At 35.8% G+C, this 20,129-nt stretch overlaps 1 long non-coding RNA gene across 1 annotated transcript; it reads right to left on the bottom strand.

The window, feature by feature from the left end:
• Window positions 1-7,984: 7,984 nt before the first annotated feature.
• LOC107869783 lies at window positions 7,985-11,628 on the bottom strand. Its single transcript, XR_001673953.2, has 3 exons — window positions 11,468-11,628; window positions 8,394-8,506; window positions 7,985-8,206 (listed from the first exon to the last, which is right to left on the bottom strand). It is a non-coding gene; the product is annotated as an uncharacterized LOC107869783 (long non-coding RNA).
• Between the last annotated feature and the right edge of the window lie 8,501 nt (window positions 11,629-20,129).

Below are 20,129 nucleotides of genomic sequence, written 5' to 3'. Positions count from 1 at the left end.
CACCAATTATTCGCTAAGTTCAACAAGTGTGAATTTTGGCTAAGATTAGTAGCATTCCTTGGCCATATTATTTCTGGTGATGGCATTAGAATAGATCCTCAGAAAATTGAGGCAGTAAGAAACTGGCCCAGACTCGTATCTCCATTAGATATTAGGAGTTTCTTAGGTTTGGCTGGCTATTACAGATGGTTTGTCGAGGGATTTTCTTCTATTACATCTCCCATGTCCAAATTGACTCAGAAGAATATTAAGTTTCAGTGGTCAGATTCATACGAGAAGAGCTTTCAAGAGTTGAAGATTCGACTCACCTCTGCTCTATTTCTAGCTATTCTAAATGGTTTAGATAGTTTTGTAGTCTATTGTGATGCATCCAGAGTGGGTTTAGGTTATTTCCTCATGCAGTATGGTAAGGTCATAGCCTACGCCTCCAGACAGTTAAAGCCACATGAGAAGAATTATCCTACTCATGATATTGAGTTAGCAGCGGTAGTTTTTGCCTTGAAGATTTGGAGGCATTATCTCTATAGAGTTCATGTCTTCACACACCATAAAAGCCTCCAGTATGTCTTTTCCCAGAAAGATCTCAATCTTCGCCAGAGAAGGTGGTTAGAGCTCTTGAAGGATTATGATATGAGTGTTCTTTATCATCCGAGCAAGGCCAATGTTGTGGTCGACACTCTCAGTCGACTCTCCATGGGTAGTATTTCTCATGTTGAGGATAGTAAGAAAAAGATGGCTCAGGAGATCCATCAGCTTGCCAGACTAGGCGTTCGCTTAGTCGATTCTTTAGAGGGCAGTGTATGTGTTCATAGTAGTTCAGAGTCATCTTTAGTTTTTGAGGTGAAAGAGAAACAAGACAGGGATCCTAGACTTGTCAATCTTAAAGAGTCAGTTCAGAATCAAAAAGTCGAAGTTTTCTCCCAAGGATGAGATGGTGTTCTTTGTTTTCAGGGTCGTCTATGTGTTCCAGGTGTAAATGAATTGAGGCAGTGAATACTTGCAGAAGTGCATGGTGCGCGATACTATATTCAACCAGGGGCCACTAAGATGTACCGCGACATGCGGGAGATCTATTGGTGGAGTGGGATGAAGAGAGATATTGCAGAGTTTGTGGCTAAGTGCTCTACATGTCAGCAGGTTAAGATAGAGCATCAGAAACTTAGTGGTTCCATGAAAGAGTTCACCACTCCTACTTAGAAGTGGGAAGAAATTAACATGGACTTTGTGATGGGTTTGCCTAAAACTAGTCATCAGCATGATTCAGCCTGGCAAACTCTATATCAGGGAGTTATTCAGATTACACGGTGTTCCACTATCTATCATCTCAGACAGAGGTACCCAGTTCACTTCTCACTTTTGGAAAGCATCCCAAAAGGGTCTCGGTACCTAAGTCCATCTTAGCATAGCATTTCATCCTCAGAAAGATGGTCAAGCAGAGAGGACCATTCAGACTCTTGAAGATATGCTAAGGGCGTGTGCAATTGACTTCAAGGGAAGTTGGGACGACCACTTGCCTTTGATTAACTTTGCATACAACAATAGCTATCATTCTATTATTCAGATGGCTCTATTCGAAGCTCTCTATGGTAGGAGATATAGATATCCGATTGGTTGGTTTGAAGTTAGTGAGGCCTCAGTAATAGGTCCTGACTTAGTATTTGATGCCTTAGAGAGAGTTCAGTTGATCAGAGAGAGACTCTGGGCTACTCATAGCCGACAGAAGTCCTATGCAGATGTTCGTAGAAAGGATCTCGAGTTTGAGTTCAATGACTATGTCTATCTTAAGATCTCTCTCATGAAGGGAGTGAAGAGGTTCAGGAAGAAAGGGAAACTCAGTCCCTAGTATGTCGATCCCTTCAGAATTCTTTGTCGCTTCGGCAAGGTAGCTTATGAGCTTGAGTTGCCTTCAGATCTAGCCTCAGTCCATCCAGTCTTCCATGTCTCTTTGCTAAAGAAGTGCATAAGTGACCCAGCAGTTTTTGTCCCTAGTCAGAGCATCGACATTCAGAACATCCTTTCCTATGAAGAGATTCCAGTCGAAATCTTAGATTATCAGACTCGTAGATTAAGGAATAAAGAAGTCCCTCTAGTCAAGGTTCTTTGGCGAAATCAGTCTCATGAGGGAGCTACTTGGGAAGCAGAAGCAGATATGCGTACCAAATATCCTCACCTCTTCCCCGCCAATTCAGACCAAGCTCAAGGTAACAGTTCTCCTTAATCTTATTCAATTCACGTTCATGTTTCCAGTATAAACTTGGTACCTATTAACCGTTTCATACTCAGTCATGCATTCATGTGTCAGTTGTCCGTGCATCAAATATGCACGAGTTCAGTATGTTTAGCATGTCAGTGATGAGATCAAGTTTTAGTTCTTCAAGTTCAATTCCGGTTCTATTGTCTTGTATCCCTTCTCAGTAAATTCTCATTCGAGGATGAATGTTCCCAAGGAGGATATATTGTAATACCCCGCATGTTTCTAAGCTAGGAAGTGAATAAGTATTCCTACGTATAAAATCTCCTATCCTATGATTCATACTTGAGTACATGACTTACAATGAATATCTAGTAATAGAATAGCTTATGATGCATTAAGCATGTTCATATGAGTCACTTAAGGTAATACAAGCTAAGAGTTTTTGAATCCATCAAGTTTTAGTGTTTGATTTTGCAAGGGTCATCTTTGAATGAGTATAACTCAATGTTAATGTGGTATTTTGGCTGATTTAGACCCACCAAATAGTAGATAATTGAATTAGCTTTCCAACAATACTAATTTTGCCTTAATCTAATACCCGAGCAAAGAGTTATGCCCATTTTCGTGAGAGACAGTAAGCATAGGCGATTGGTTAGGCGCCGCCCAACCCAAGCATAGGCGATTGGTTAGGCGCCGCCTAACCTAGCTTAGGCAATCACTTGGGCGCCTCCTAAGTCAATTCCAGGTGCCAAAAACACTTCGTTTTGAGTTATTTTAAGGGTAATTAAGTCTTTTAACACTCCTTACACGTCCCTAAACTTAGCCCTATGAAATATATAGCTTCTAAACATATGACAACCCTATTATCATCTCAAATCTCATCATCCAAGAGAACTAAAAGAGAAAAACAACTAGGGTTGCGTAACTAAGCTTGAAGATCCGATTTCAAGGAAATTCCTCCGTCAATCATCAAGAATCTTCCTTCTAAGGTATGTGTGAGTTGATTTATGGATCCCTTTCATCCATAAAACTCAAAAACTCTCTTTTTCATTATAAAGTATGATTTCTATATTGTTGGGTGTTGATGCTCATGTTGTTGATATTGGGTGATTCCCAAGATGGAATCTTTATATGTTTTTTTGAATTTCATGATATCATATGAGTTGGAAACATGTAAATTTGGTTGTTCATGATGTATAATTTGTTGATTTCACCTATGCTTAAGATGTGCATGTAAGGTGTTTGATAAAATGCCTAAGAAACTAGAAATCATGCAATATAGCTAAATTGTGACTAAGTGAAGGATTCATGATATGCCCTTACATTCCAATGACTTCTAGGTTGTTAATGTGCCTTGTAAATGTTGTTGGAATACTCATGAACTATTCCTATGAGATTATGCTATGTTTACTTGCAAATCCTACTTATGAACAAGATGTATGATCACCATGCAATCCACATGAACTTCTATGCTATTGGTATGTGTTGCCAATATGATTATGCAATGAACATGATATTAAGATTGTGCAAGTACTTCTATGCGATATGAAGTCCTTTCCATGCAATACATTATTGATAACCATGCTTAGTATGAGATCCCTACTTATGATATTATAAATTATGGACTCTACTCTTATGATCAAGTCAGTCATGTGTGTCAGTTTCCTCCTATCGAGTCCTGGGGGTACTTGTACCCGAAAACTATAGCTGTGTACCAAGATCCATGTTATGTTTCACGATATCCGAACTCAAGCTATGATTCTATAGACTTCAGTCAGTTATGTGACTCAGGAAAACCTCATGATCTTAGTCAGTTGTCAGATATCAATAACATTCCGCCAGTCAACAGAATTCAGTAAGATTAAGTCATGCACAGTCAGTTATTCATGTCTAGTCCCTCCATATGGCAATAGAGGTTAGCACCGAGTGAACCCAAGGATGGGAACTCACCCGCCAGTTCAGGGTGTGATTCTTAGTAGTCATCCTTGTGTTCCAGAACTACGTAGCAGCGTAGGTTGAGACATTTTAACTCGTCATATTAGGGTTGATGAGGTGGCTTAACCTGTCAGTTTAGGGTTCCCACCGTTCTCATTGAGTACCCGCCAGATAAGGGTCACTCACAGGTTGTCCTTACCCGTGGCACGGTATTGACACCCCTCCAGTCGGGGCAGAGATCGGACCCCAGCTTATCCATAACGGCATACAAGGGGCATGTCGGTTAAACACTACTTCCTACAGTTTCAGTATCAGTCTCAATAAAAGAACTCAGGGCGTTCTTCAGATTTCAGTATATACAGGACTGTCAGATACAGACATTCATGTTATCAGTTTTAGTATCGATCATGACAGTTATCAGTAAACCATGTATTAGCTCACAGGTCATGCTATCATGTTTTCACGGTCCCAGTTTCTATATATGTGTATTTTCACTCCCACGTTCATATTAGTCAATCAGTGTTGTTCATGCATGAAACCCTTTATGTTCAGCCTACCTTCCTCGTATACTCAGTACTCCAGTTGTACTAACGTATTTGCGCTATGGTGCTTTATTTTCATGTTACACCATAGGTTCCGAGACACGAGCTCCAACCCAGGAGTAGCGGTAGCATTCCAGTCGCAGAGACACAGTGAGTCCTCATTGATTTGAGGACACTATGATTTGATTCATTTATTTAGTTCTTCAGTTCAGTTTTACGGAGTTAGTTGGAGACATGTTCCTTCAACTCCTTATTCAGATAGTTTAGAGGCTTTCAGATTTATGTTCAGATTTACGTTCAGATTGAGTTGTTTTGGGTATTTTCACTCACATGATTGTATTCAGTTGAACCTTAAGGCCTTACAGTTCTATGTATTTCGCATTATTATATCATGATTTGCAGTATACAGGTACAGATATCAGTCATGGGTTAGCTTGTGGTCCCTCGGGGTCATGAGCACCGTGTAGCATTTCGGTTCAGCGAATCAGGGTGTTACAACCACCAACCCAAAGGCCCTCATAAAATCCAAAAGAGTAGCTCCCTCATCATTCTAACCCCGAACCCAAAGCCTCCATGCAGGTTATCATACCCTAATGGCAATAACCCGATGTGCCCATTAAAACCTCCTCCTATGAAAATCTTCTCTGAACTAGGCACGCCTCTAACAACCTCGTCTAAATCCTCCCAAAAATTCTTTTTCTCCTCCTTGCTCAGGCCCACTTGTGGTACATACACACTACAGATGTTCAAAGTAAACCCCCCAAAGACCAACTTGATAGTCATCACCCTATCATTAACCCTTTTAACCTCCACTACCTGTTTTCTAAGCTCCTCGTCCACTAAGATACCTATGTCATTCCTACTCTTCTCACTACCTGAGTACCACTACTTGTACCCATCCACATCCCAAGATTTTGAACCTACCCACTTGGTCTCCTGAACACACGCAATATTAATCCTTTTCTTCCTAAGAATCTTAACCAGTTCTATTGACTTCCCTGCAGGGTCCCTATTTCCACGACCCTGCCCTCAACCTACCAATATTTTTATCCCCTCCCTTAATACCTCACACTCCACAACTCGGACCTAACCCAACACTAGCTCCTGACCCCAGCCCCAGCCCCCTAGGACATGACCCTATTCCACCATGAGTCACCCAAGCCACTACTTACAAAAAGCACAGCAAAGGAAAAAAGCAGCTACAATTGTAGAAGACACACTCACAGTACAAAATACAAATAAACAGTCAAGACCAACAGATGCAATAGACAAAACAGTCAGTTCACAACAAAACTACTCAACAAAGAACCACAAGCACCAATGGTAAAAAATAGCACAATCAATAACAGGCACGCGCAAGACACAGAAAACCACCAAAATTCACAAAACAATCGATACTAGGCACCAAATAAACAGAAAGATTAATCCATACAAATTCTAGGCATGGAAAGATACTGAAAATAATCGTGATAAAAATAAAGTTCAAGGGTAGAATTCATTGGGCTACATAGAAGTGGTTCGCTGGACTCCCGTCGTCTGGCAAGGTCGCCCAAAGAATTGCCGGAACAGATTTGTTCTGAGTTCTGGGACTGTCGCCGTCACTAACGTTCGACCATCAAGACGGTTCTCCTGATCTCATCGGAGAAGGAAACGTCAAAGGCCCACACCATCGTCGGAGTCTCAGTGACTGGTAGCTAGGAGTTTGGGAGAGAGCTAGAAGAGGAGATAAAAGAAGACCAAGAAAAGAGAAGGGTAGAGGGAGAGAGAAAGGGAGTATTACCCTTACTTGTCGCCGGCGATGTTACATCGCCGGCGTTAGCTTCGTCGGAGCCGGAAAATCACGTCAAAGAGACGTTGAAATGGAGCGTTAGAAGAGAAACGTTAGAGAGAGAGTATTGACAAATTCAAAAATAGCGAACCACTATCAATAAAATTCGTAGTATAAATATGAACGAATATTAAAAAAGGGGCGTCTAATTTAATCACATAATTAACAACTAAAGAAATTTAAAAAATATAAAATATTTGACTGACTCTCAAAATTATACCAATATCATTTAAATTAAAATAGAATAAAAAATATTATAAATTATAATAATTAATAATTAAAAATATAAATTATTTTAATAATTTAAATTGAGATAAAAAAATAGCATATATTGGGCCCGTGCTGACACGGGCCATTGATATCTAGTATTATTTATATAAACTAATATTAGCACTTGCGGATGCGCAAATTATTTAAAATTTAATTCTACTTGTCCTTTGCAGGCTTGTGCTTAACATAAAGAACTTAATTGAAATATATTTTTTCTCCATCCGAAGTACTCCCTTCATTCCTTTTAAGTGTTCTATTTAAGTTATGTTTCTATTTTTTTAAGTAATCTTTTAATCTTTCAAGAATAATTTGATTAAAATCTACTTACTGTTCAAATTATCAAGACCATTAATTGAGAAGGAATTAAGGGTGTGCCCAACCTAAATTTAATTAGGGGTACATTAGTAAAAGTACTTTAAATTTTATAGTAGTAAGATATTTATTAAGAGATGTAATTAATTTAAATAGAGCTCTTAAAAGGAAACGGAGGGAGTAACACATACAATTTTTGGTAACAACGATTGTATAACATTGCAGAGCCCCATAAATAATAGGTCCATCTATCCTTCATTTTTTAAGGCAATTACTTCTTCTCATGTGGCTGTACATATGGTGAAACTGTAAATCACGTTTTGCTTCTAACCTATTTTAAATAATCTCTTTGAAGAAAATGACACATATGTGACAATTTTTTTTCTAGGGTCTTATTAAATGGCTGACTAACAAAGTCTTTTTTGGTGTCATTTTTATGTCCTAACTAGTGTTGCACAACTCGTAATAAAAATCTTAATCATTTAGGCTGGCAAGACTTTTTTGGAAATTAAAAAAAAGTGAATTCAAAATCTTAGGCAGAGATCATAAGAAAACTCTTAGAGAGGTTGGAGAAACACCTCAAGAGATCGCGAAATTGTTAAGCATTTTAATTTTCGGTACACTTTCCCACTCTTTTATGCATGACTCAATTGTGGAGTTGAATATTTTTCAAAGATAACCACATGCAATTAAGAGGAAAAGACATTTTCATGTGCATCCCAGACCTCTTGTTCAACTGTTAACTTAAAATAATCTAACAACCAAAAAGCTCATTTCAGCATATTAGTTGAACAAAAATGAATTTAGTATGCGTAAAATAACAATTTCATAACAGCAGTGTATGATACATAATAATTGAGCAATGGAATCAAATAACTGTTAACCTAATCATTATGTTCATGACAAAACGTATTCCCAAAAAACAAAACATAAAAGCCAATACATAATAATTAAGCCTTGGAACCGAAGTAACTGATCTCAATGAAAAATCGTGTTCACAAAAAAACTAATTCTCAAAAAAAAGAATGTAAAAGTTGTCATTTGTCTAGTCATTGTCTTCACGTCTCTTGAAGGAAAGGACTTAAGCAATTTTCTCCTTCATAAACACTTTATTCACCTTAGTGCCTGAGAGTTGTGCATTTGAATCATCATTAACTTTTATGACATCGATTCTACATACAGTATACTTTTCTCAACATGAGTAATCATGTCATGTTAAGATCAGAATAAATAACAGTCAAGTGCACTAAAGCTCTTGCTATACGCAAGGGTCGGGGAGGGTAGCCCACAAGGGTCTATTGTACGGTTTTACCTTGTATTTCTGCAAGAGGCTGTTTCCAAGGCTTGAACCTGTGACATCTTTTTCACATGTAGGAAACTTTATCGGTTACTACAATGCTCCCCTTTATTATTGGGATTGAAATCCTAAAAAAAAAATAAAAAAATTCTGAATTGTCGGCAATAAACAACTATAATCAAAATAGTTGTGCTTATATTTTTAAGAAAATGATAGAAAATGTAACAATGAAATAATCGTGACTTCTTTATGTTCATAACGACCTATTTACAGTTGGTATCTAGATGTTATGGAACAATAATATTAAATGTTAGCAATGATACCCATACTGAAATTATAATTTGACACCAAACAATAGAAATAATGTGTTATGATATATGTATGCAAAACAGAATGGAAAGTCGTCGTCATCGAAAGAATAAGAAAATTGCTTGATAACATCTTCATCATTGCAAATCCTAAGAACAATATAATCCTCGTCACTATCTTTCACATCCGAGCTCCTAACAGACACTTCAAACAGGGCCTTTTTATTAAGAATAGTGTCAAGATTCAACGGATACGAACCACAATCAATAATATTAGAAATCTATAAGCCCAAGCACACAATATTAGATGCAATAAAAATACTATGAATTTTCTTACGCACGGGAAAAAAATTCTTACTCACCGTAACAGAGTCAAAGTAATTATTTTTCTCGAGACAATGCAGTAACTTCAATATTTGTATTACACAGGAATCATCCTAATATATAGTATTTTTTGTAGGCATCTCTGGTAAAGTATCGGTCTTGGCCAGAATATATTTTTCTTTCATATATATTGTGTACTAATTGAAAATCAAAAATCAATTTATCATTTGTACAATTTGGTTATGGTATGACATTCTTTCAATGAAAATAGCATAATAATAACATGTGAATAATTATTATTTGTAATATATAAATATTTATTTTTTAACACAATCAAATGACATATTTTAAGGATACTTTATTTTCCATATATATGTTGCATAATCCTGCTAATCAAAACATTCATTTACCATCTGCTAATCAAATATATTCATTTACCATATCTGCTAATCAAACATATTTATTTATCATCTCTATATAATTGCTAATCAAATATTCATTTACCATTTGTATGTAACTGCTAATCATGATTACCTGTAATATTCATTAAGCATTATAGTCGTTTGTAAGTTGTAGATAACAACTAGCTGTAATATTGGGTTTCACCACATATTGTGGCATAGTTTAAGAATAATTCTATTATATATCTTCATACATGTTGAGTAATTGGTGATCTTCACCTCAAATGTTTTAAACATAAGAACAGTAACGATCCGATTTCTTAAGGCATGATGGCGCCTACCTTATCCCACCAGTAAGCAAGTCAATCATAGTTCGGAATAATAGGTAACAGGCTAACAGGTAGAAATCAGTAAAAGACCAAATATGAATGACAATAATAGTAATAATAAGTGAAAACGGAAGGTCATAATATATAATATATTAAAAATGAGAGAAGAAAGAGGATCAAAATATACAAATAAATCCATCCTAAGACCTGGTAAGGTCGATACTAGAGCCACCACTAAAAAATACCCACAGTACTAGACAATCCAAAATATACATAATATATACACGCAGTCTCGAGTACAAAAGAATAAACTAGAATTGATAGAGAATGATCAGCCCCGGAGGACGACAAGCTTACCATGCTACGGATTAGCATTAAAAAATAGAAATCACGTTAATGTCGGCTGCTAGTACTCGGATCTACATCATGAAAAAGATGCAAAAGTGTAGTATGATTACCAAAGTAATGGATACTCAGTAGGCATCATTGGCCGACTAACGCTCAATACAAAAAATGTATAACTAAAATACGAGGGTGTATCTCAGTCAATCGTAAATAGGGATAGAAAGAAAAACAACTATCGAGCTACGCAAATGCTATAGAGGAATAAGTAAAAATGATACAGAAAGATAAATAATGAAGTAATAAAAGTCAAACCAAACATAACCTAAATGGACTCCCATTTACCCGTCAGGCATACTGAAGAAGACAATTAATCCAACCATGCCCTCATAAATCGGTAGGACACACAAGAAGTGATTTGACGAAAATAAATGAATAAATCATAATTCAACTAATCCCAAGAAATTATAGTAGTCATTCAAATGTGCACAGAGAGTGAACCGGCGCCAATGGGTAGTAACGAAAGCCCAGACATCTGGCTCGAACCAGTATTAGTGGTAGTGGCGGACCCAGGATTTAAGAATTGTGGGTGCTTAAAAAATTAAAATGCTGAAAAAAATAAAAAATCACCTCAACAAGGTTTGGTAACTCGGGACGTCCCTTCAGTGAAGGATCAACTTAAATGCCAGTGCACCCAACCAACTTTTATTTTAGTGGGTGCTTTTATATGTTTTATACCTATTTTCATATATTTTCTATGTAATTATACCTATTTCGCGTCGAGTTTACTGGGTGTCGGAGCACCCCAAAAATATACTTAGGTCCGCCCCTAAGTAGTGGATAATAACAAGAGGCCATATGCCAGGTTCAAACGGAAAATAGTGAGTAATAATGAGAGGTCACATATATGATATACAACTGAACTCATAATTAGATGTCGAACTTAAACCAGAACTCATAGTAACCACAAATCTCAGAACAACAGTAATCAGTACCATAATTTCCAGATAATATTATAGTAAGATGCCGAACTCAAATCGAAACTCACAGTAACCATACTCAATTATAAAACCAAAGCCCAAATCATACCATAATCGATGTCAAAGTGGTGGAAAAATTCACAATAAATAAAAGAAATAGAATATATGGTGAACCTGAATCGAAACTGCAATGCATTTAAATAAACATTCATATAACTTAGTTAAAAGGAAAGAATTCAAGGTTTTGCAGCTTAATACCACGTCCTAAGCTAATAAATACTAGCACGGGTTTTAACTGGATAAAAAAGATATCAAATATTTTAAACAATACTCGAACATAACTAGCATAATAGCATACTAATACAATGCATAAGCTCAATCTAAAATAGGGTAAGCCTGACCTACCTAGATGCCAAAGCTAAAAAACCTCTCTGAGAAGCCTCTGAATAGTGACTTACAGAAACATGAGCTTGAATAACTTGATAAAAATAATTAATTTTCTTTGGGATAAAGTACAATATCAAAATATTTTTTGAAGTACCACTTCTTCAACTTGGCTAAATGTATATGTTTAGACAAATTTTCATGTCAATTAACCATTGGAAAGTAACTATATATTAGTTAGAGAATCATGGAAGGCTATTGCATGCCATGTAATGATAATGAATCACTTAATTATGTCATTAGTTGCTACGTAATCCCATTTGTTGTGTTGCCTCTGAACTTCCACGTGGAAGTGGAGTTTTCACCATCCTACTTTATTTAATCCATTAAATAAATATTCGGGTATTGCATAGGTTTGTAGTAAAATAAGTATCATATTTTGAATATATCATAATTAGAAGAAAATTATTTTTAATAAAACGTTTATTATATATTACTAATATTTTAAAATATATAGATTTACTATCTCCTCTTAAAATATTATTAAGTTATAAAATAATTTCTAATGTAATATAGACATATTATAATTAAAGAATCTCATACAAATCAAAAACATTTTAGAAGGGTAATAAATTAAATTTATGCTAAATGCTAATTTAGATTAAATATTTCACAATTTATTTAGTATCACTAAACTTCTCAAATAAACCACTTCAAAATCAAACTGTCGGTCTCAGCAAGTCATAAATAACTTGGGCTAGTTATAAAAATGCTCTAGACATCGAAAATGTATGAAAACAAAAAAAATGGTTGTTAGGGTCATTACAAGAATAAATACTACATCAAAAAATGTATGAATTCAAGGTTTTGCAGCTTCATGTCACGTCCTAAGCTAATAAATACGACATCATACTAAAAGATAACGGAATCAAAATTTACTAGCATAGGATTTTAACCGAATAAATAAGATATTAAATATTTTAAATAATATCTGAACTACAACTATCTGCCCAAAACTAGCATAATAGCATACTAATACTATATATAAGATCAATCTAAGATAGAATAAGCCTAGCCTACCTGGAGGCCAAAACTAAAATCCTATCCTAGAAGCCTCTAGATAGTGCCTTACTGGAACACGAGCTTGAATAACTTGATGAAAATAATTAATTTTCTTTGGAATAAAGTACGATATTACAAAATTTTGTGAAGTACCACTTCTTCAATGTGGCTCAATGTATTTTAGAGAAATTTTCACGTCAGTTAGTATTCGAAAGAAAATGTATATTAGTTAGAGAATCATGGAAGGTTATTACATGCCATGCCATGTAATGATAATGACTCACTTAATAATGTCATTAGCTGCCACCTAATCCCATTTGTTGTGTTGCCCCTCCATTTACACGTGGAAGTGGAGTTGCCACCATCCTACTTTATTTAATTCATTAAATAAATATTCAGATATTGCATAGATTCGTGTTAAAATAAATATTATATTTTAAATATACCATAATTAACAGAAAAATTATCTCTAATAAAACCTTTATTATATAATAATAATATTTTAAGATATGCTAGATTTAATATCTCTATTTAAAATAATAATAATTTATAAAACTATTTATAAAGTAATATAGATATATTATAAGTAATCTTATACAAATCGAAAATATTTTAGAAGGGCAATAAATTAAATTTCTATCAAATGCTAATTAGATTAAATATTCCACAATATATTTGGTCACTAAAATTCTCAAATGAATCACTCGAAAATCGAACTTTTAGTCCCGGAAAGTCATAAATAACTTGGGTCGGAAACATATGAAAACAAGGAAAATGATTGAGAGGATCATTATAACATACACTATTAAAAGGACTTTCATCCGCAAAAGTAAAGGATAAGGAAGTACTTGAAGGCTTGAACAGATAGGGATACTAGGCCTGCATCTCACGCTCTATCTCCCATGTAGCCTCCTCCATTGGACGGTGACGCCACTAAACCTTAACTACTGGAATGTCCCTAGAGCGCAGCCATCTAATATCTCTAGCCAAAATGAACATCAGTTCCTCTACAAATACTAGTCTCTCGTCCAACTAAATCAAGTCTTACAGACATACATGCGACTCATCTGGAATATACTGTCGCAACATAGATACATGAAGCACTGGGTGGATGACTGAAAAGGCAGGAGGCAATGCCAATGCATATGCTACCTCCCCAACAGTTTGAAGGATCTCAAAGGGTCCAATATATCTGGGGCTAATCTTACCCCTCCTACGGAACCTCATCACGCCCTTCACGGTCGATACTCGCAGGAAGACCCTATCCCTAATTGTAAACTTCAATGGACGACGTCTGCAATAAGAATAACTCTTTTGTATACTTTGTGTTGCCCGTAGCCTATCCTAAATCGCCCAAACTTGGTCCAATGACTCACGAAACAAATTTGTGCCATGAGGCCTAGTCTCAAAAGTCTCGAACCAACCAATAAGATATCAATATTGCCTACTATACAACGCCTCAAATAGGACCATCTGAATGATAGAATAAAAGTTATTTTTATACACAAACTCTGCCAATGGTAAACATTGGACCCATTGATCCTAAAATCCAACACACAAGCACAGAGCATGTCCTCTAAAACCTAGATAGTCCATTCTGACTACCCATCAGTCTGGGGTGAAATGCGGTGTTAAGGTCAACCTGAGTACCCAACTCCTCCTAAAATATCCTCTAGAAGCTAATAGTGAACTGAGAGCCTCAGTCTAAAATAAAAGACACAAGTACCCCCATGTAAGCAAACCACCTCCTGAACATAAACACGAGCTAAACTCTCAGCACTGTAGAAAACTCAAACGGGAATAAAATATGTAGAATTGGTCAATCGATCCATGATGACCCAAATACTATTAAAACCATGGGAAGTACAAGTCAATCTACCTATGAAATCCATATAACTATCTCCCATTTCCACTCAGGAATGGGTAGCTACTGAAGCAATCTACCAAGCCTCTAATGCTCAGCCTTTACCTGCTAACAACAAAGGCATCGAGACACAAACCCTACTATATCTATTTGCATACCACTCTACCAGTAATGTTGCCTCAAATACCTATACATCTCAATTATCTTAGGGCGAATGGAGTATCTGGAGTTATGAGCATCAAGAAGAATCAACTAGATTAAATCTCCAACCCATTGAACATAAATACGACCATCAAACCTCATAACACCTTTAGAATCTAAGGTAGCCCTCCTAGACTTACCTCTTAACACCTACCCTTGAATGCTATGAAGCTATTTATCCTCAAACTGATGACCTAGAATCTACTCCAAAAAGGTAGATCTAGCCTTAATACTAGCAATGATCCTCCGAGAGTCAGAAATACCCAAATAATCTATAAAGTTAGCTAAGGAATGGATGTCTAAAGCTAACGGCTACTAAGAAACTGAGATAATGGCTAAGCTAACCATACTCACTGACTTTCGATTCAAGGCATCCCCTACCATGTTTACTTTTTCCCGAATGGAAGAGAATAGAGATATCATAGCTTTTCAATAACCCAATTCATCTATGTTTCCTCGAATTAAGCTTCTTCTGAGTCATAATATACTGAAGACTATGGTGATCAGTAAAGATCTCACAGTTAACCCCATAAAAATAATGTCTCCAAATCCTAAGTGCAAACACTACCACTGTCAACTCTAAGTCATGAATAAGGTAGTTGCGCATATGTAACTTCAGTTGCCTTAGTGCATATCCAATCACATAGCCCTACTACATCAGAACATACCCAAAACCAATACCAAATGCATTACAATAGATAGTAAAAATCCTCATCCTCAACTGGAAGAGTCAGAACATGACCTAAAGTAAGCAAATCTTTGAGCTTTAGAAAGCTTGCCTTACAACTCGCAGACTACTGAAATAGAACTCCTTCCTGGTCATCCATTCATGGGGGCTATAATAAAAGAGAAACGCTCAATGAACCACCTATAATAACCTACCAACCTAATAAAACTAAGAACCTCAGTAGGCAATATAGGAATATCCTAACTACGAATAGATTCAATCTTTGTTGGGTTCACCATAATACCATCCTTGGACACTATGTTCCCCAATAAAGCTACAAAATCAAAATAGAACTCACACTTTGAGAACTTGGCATAAAGTCGATGATCTCTCATAGTGTGAAGCACAGTCCTCAAATATTTCTCGTTCTTCTTCCTACTACTCGAATACACAAAAATTTCATCAATAAATACTATCACAAAGGAGTCTAAATATAGACTGAACACATGGTTCATCAGATCCATAAAAGCTTTAGGGGAATTGGTCAACCCAAAAGACATCACAAAAACTAAAAATAACCATAATCCTGAAGGTTGTCTTAGGGATGTCTACAGCCCTAACTCTTAACTGATGGCAAACAAACCTCAAATCTTTCTTAGAAAACATTATTGCACCCTGAAGCTGATCAACAAAATCACAGATATGAGGCATAGGATACTTATTATTCACGGTTACCTTATTGAACTTTCTATAGTCAATGCACATACTCATAGAGCCATTCTTTTTTCTTTACAACTAAAACTAGAGCACCCTAAGGATATACACTCAGTCTGATAAAACCCTTACCTAAAAGATCCTGAAATTGATTATTATGCTCTTTTGGCTCAACAGGAGTCATACGATATACAGCAATCAAAATAGGTTAGGTGCTTGGATCGAGATTAATAATAAACTCTATATCATTCTCAAGAGAAAGGTGGGGTAGGTTGGTCAGAAACACATTGAGAAAATCATGTACAATAGGAATGGAATCAATCAATAGACTCTCATACATCCCAAACATAAGCAACAAATGACTCACAACCCCTCAGTATCAGTTTTCTAGGTTGAACATAATAAATAATCCCTGTTAGCACATGTCTAATAGAATCCTGCCACACAACTGAGGGTACGCCAGGCATGGCTAATGTAACGATCTTAGTAAAACAACTCAAGACCGCATGGTAAGTAGATAATCAATCCATGCCTAGAATTACATCAAAATATACCATACGGCTATTCAAAATCAAACCACAACCATTAACCCTACCACAAAATTTGTTTATTATCTTATTGGTAATGGGTTATCAGATTAGTAGGAGGAGAATGGATCAAATATCATAATTAATGGTTTATGCAGGGGCGAATTACTCAATTTTCTTATCGGATAAACCATTAACCCATCAAGAATTATTATAATTATATTATTATCCCTAGATATATCAAGTATCTTTTGTCAATCTAACATATAAAACTCCATTTATTATTCCATTCACTTCTTAGTTTAGAAAATAAAATGCCACTTCTTGTGACATCTAACTATAAAGTGCAGTTAGACTTCCTAAAATATAAAGAAATCCTAGAATTAATTCTTAAACAAAAACATAAATTATTCTTGTCAACTCAAAGGATCGCAACAAAAATGAAACAATCCAAATGTGTCCTTCACAAAGTTTGATATTAAATATAAAAATTCAAATAATATTAAAATTTTATTTTTCTATAAATCTAGTAATTAAAAATATTTCTAAATTCATTTTAGGTCTAGAAAAAAAATCTTATTTGATTCTATATTTTAACCTATTAAATAATTGTATGAACAAAACTCAATAAGCCTAAAAGATTGATAAATAGATCAATCAAAGTATACAAATAACTTAGTCAGTGAAAAATTTGAGGAACTATCAATTATCTCTTGATATTTCATTGTATCTTAAATTTATCCATTACACCATCCAATAACCATTCATTAATTGCAAATCTGATACCGAATCAACTGTTATCTTCTAGAGTAGCTAGCAAATTAGTATATTTTAAAATTGATAACCAGTAATCCAAATCGTTAAGCATAATGTAACACTCCAGATTTTTACCTCTGAAATATTTGAGTTTCTGACCTAATTGGCCAGGGTACGACTTTGGTAATGAGCCGTGAAGACTCTATACAAGTTGTTTTGGGTCATCCATAGCCAAAAAAGTGTAGGTTCCCTAAGTTTCTATACTGGTCACAATTGGTACCTAACGAGTCGCAACTCATTATGATTTATGGTATTCAAGTTGTAGGCAAACCAATATAGGTGCCCGAGTTACTGTTGTGATTACGACTAGGACCCTATGAGTCATAAGGTCCGAGTATGAGTCGTATGTCATGACTCATAAGGTTAATAGTAAGTAGGCCCCATGTATCTGCTCAGACTATGATCCATTGAAATGACACATAACCAGACATCACGAGTTGTGATATCACTAGTAGTTACTAGCGGCAGTTTTTCCTATGTTTTAATTGGGGCACCTTGGTTATTTCTCCTTTTTTCTCATTGTGACCCATGACTTAAAAATACTTTGGGGTCCCATTATCACCCATAAATAAATAAAATACACTCTTATTTCTCTCTCAAATCCCTAAGTCAAAAACAACTAGTGTTTCTCAAGGTTAATTATCTAGGGCTATAAGATTGGTTTCTCTCCATAACACTTTATATCTCAGGCATGTATCTCTTTTCTAAAACTTATTTTGTTAAAATCATGTGTTTAAATTGTTATTCATGTGATTAATTGATGATTTTAAAATTGGATTGAGAGCCCTTGAATATTATTAATGAAATTATTTTTCCCATGACTTTCATGAATTATTCATGACTTGAATTAATAGCTTTGAAAATCATTGGGTACATGGGTGTGAGAATTGGAACGTGGGTCGTGGATTCTCCCAGATAAATGGATCTAGAATTGAAATTGGTAATAACCTCAACCTAATTCATTAAATTTGCTTTGAAACATGAGTATATTCATATTGAACTACTTTTGGAACTATTGCATGAAATAGAAGGTTAATTAAACACACTGATTTTAAATTGAATCTTAGGGGTCATGGATTTCCCTTAAGCTAATGAATAATTGAACCTAGTTTGTCGTTGATTCCTTCATGTGGATGAATGATTAGAGCTTGAAGGGTCGTGGATTCCCCCAAGTGATGACAATTGAAATGGCATGATGATAATAGCTTGCAAGTGTATTTATATGATGATACCAACTCATAATTGTACTGGCCCTCTTGGAATTTCATCGGTCCCTTCCAGTCCCCCTCGAGCTTCTCGGGCTGATGATGTTCATCACCCACCGCCCTAAGAAGACATTTCTAATACATAGTTTTGTCGATATATTCATCTGTTGACTCAGTTGGTGACTTCCCTGTCTCATCATCTTGACTATGTTGGTTCTATTGCACTATCTTTTGAGGTCACTAGAGTTGGCCAATTTATGAGGTTGAATCCTACGACCTTAATTAGCTCTAAGGTTTAGAAGGATCTTCAAGGGTTTGTTAATGAAATAGAAAAGATTTTCAGGGTGATGTATGCTACTGATGTGGAGGGTGTAGAGCTTTTCTCATACTATTTAAAGGATGTGGGATACTAGTGATATAGGGAGTGGGAGCAGTCAAGGGGTGGTGATGCTAAATAGTCTATGTAGGAGGAATTTTTTATTACTTTCCTTGATCTTTTCTTTCCTCAGGAGTTGAGGAGTTTGTGAACATAAAGTAGGGAAAGATGATTGTGAAGAAGTATGCTTTGAAGTTCCACCAGCTATCTCGTTATGCCCTGAAGATTGTGTCTAGTATGAGAGAGAGAATAAGGAAGTTTGTTTTGGTTTTGTCTCGGTACTTGGTACTAAAGTGTAAGGAGGCTAAGTTGAATAATAACATGGATATCTCTAGGATTATGGTATATATGCAACAGGTTAAAGATGAAAAAAGAATAAATTAAGATAGAAGAGAGGTAGAATAACAAGTTTAGGTATTCACAATAAGTTTAGGTAGAGTTGGTAGGCAGTGAATCAAGAAGGGGACTTGGGGAAAATTAGGTTCATATTTTACGGCTAGTGCTTCATATCCTAAGTCATCTAGTGATCGTCACCTTTAGACTAACAGTGGGTTTGAAGCCCAAGGTTCTCAGTCTCAGGCTAGTAGAGCTCAGTTAGCTCAATTATATCCTCTTTGCAGATTCTTTGGATAGTTATATCATGTTCAGTGTAATTAGTGGAGGAATAGGTACCATAATTATGGTCAACTGGGCCATCTGCAGTGGCATTTTCCAGCTAAGGTTGCTTCTGGAGTAAATAAGGTTCTGGTTGATACTTTATCATCTCCTGCACCTAAGGGTGCTACTTTTGGTATCGGCACTAGTTGGAATTGTCTTTATGTTCTTGCTACCTATCAAGAATTTGAGGCATCTCCTGATGTCATCACTGGTACATTGAAACTTTTTCTCTTGTGATGTATATTATTTGGTTGATTCGAGTTCTACACTTTCTTATTTAACCCCTAATGTGATTGTTCATTTTGGTTTTGGTTCTTAGTGTATTTCTAATCCCTTATCTATGTCTACCTTAGTGGGTGATTCTGTTATGGCTAGAAGGGTTTGTAGGGATTGTGTAGTATCTATTGGTGATAGGGAGACATGGGTGGATCTGATTGAATTAGATATGATAGATCTTGATGTGACCATGGGGACAGATTGGCTCCACTCGTGTTACGTTTCTCTAGATTATTGAACCTGTAAGGTCGGTTTCTAATTCCTAAATGAATTGGTAACAAGATAGGAAAGATATTCCTCAGTTCCTAAGAGAAGGTT

The sequence above is a fragment of the Capsicum annuum genome, chromosome 4 (assembly GCF_002878395.1).
Source record: "Capsicum annuum cultivar UCD-10X-F1 chromosome 4, UCD10Xv1.1, whole genome shotgun sequence".
Lineage (NCBI taxonomy): Eukaryota > Viridiplantae > Streptophyta > Magnoliopsida > Solanales > Solanaceae > Capsicum > Capsicum annuum.
This window is presented reverse-complemented; position numbering and strand designations above follow the sequence as displayed.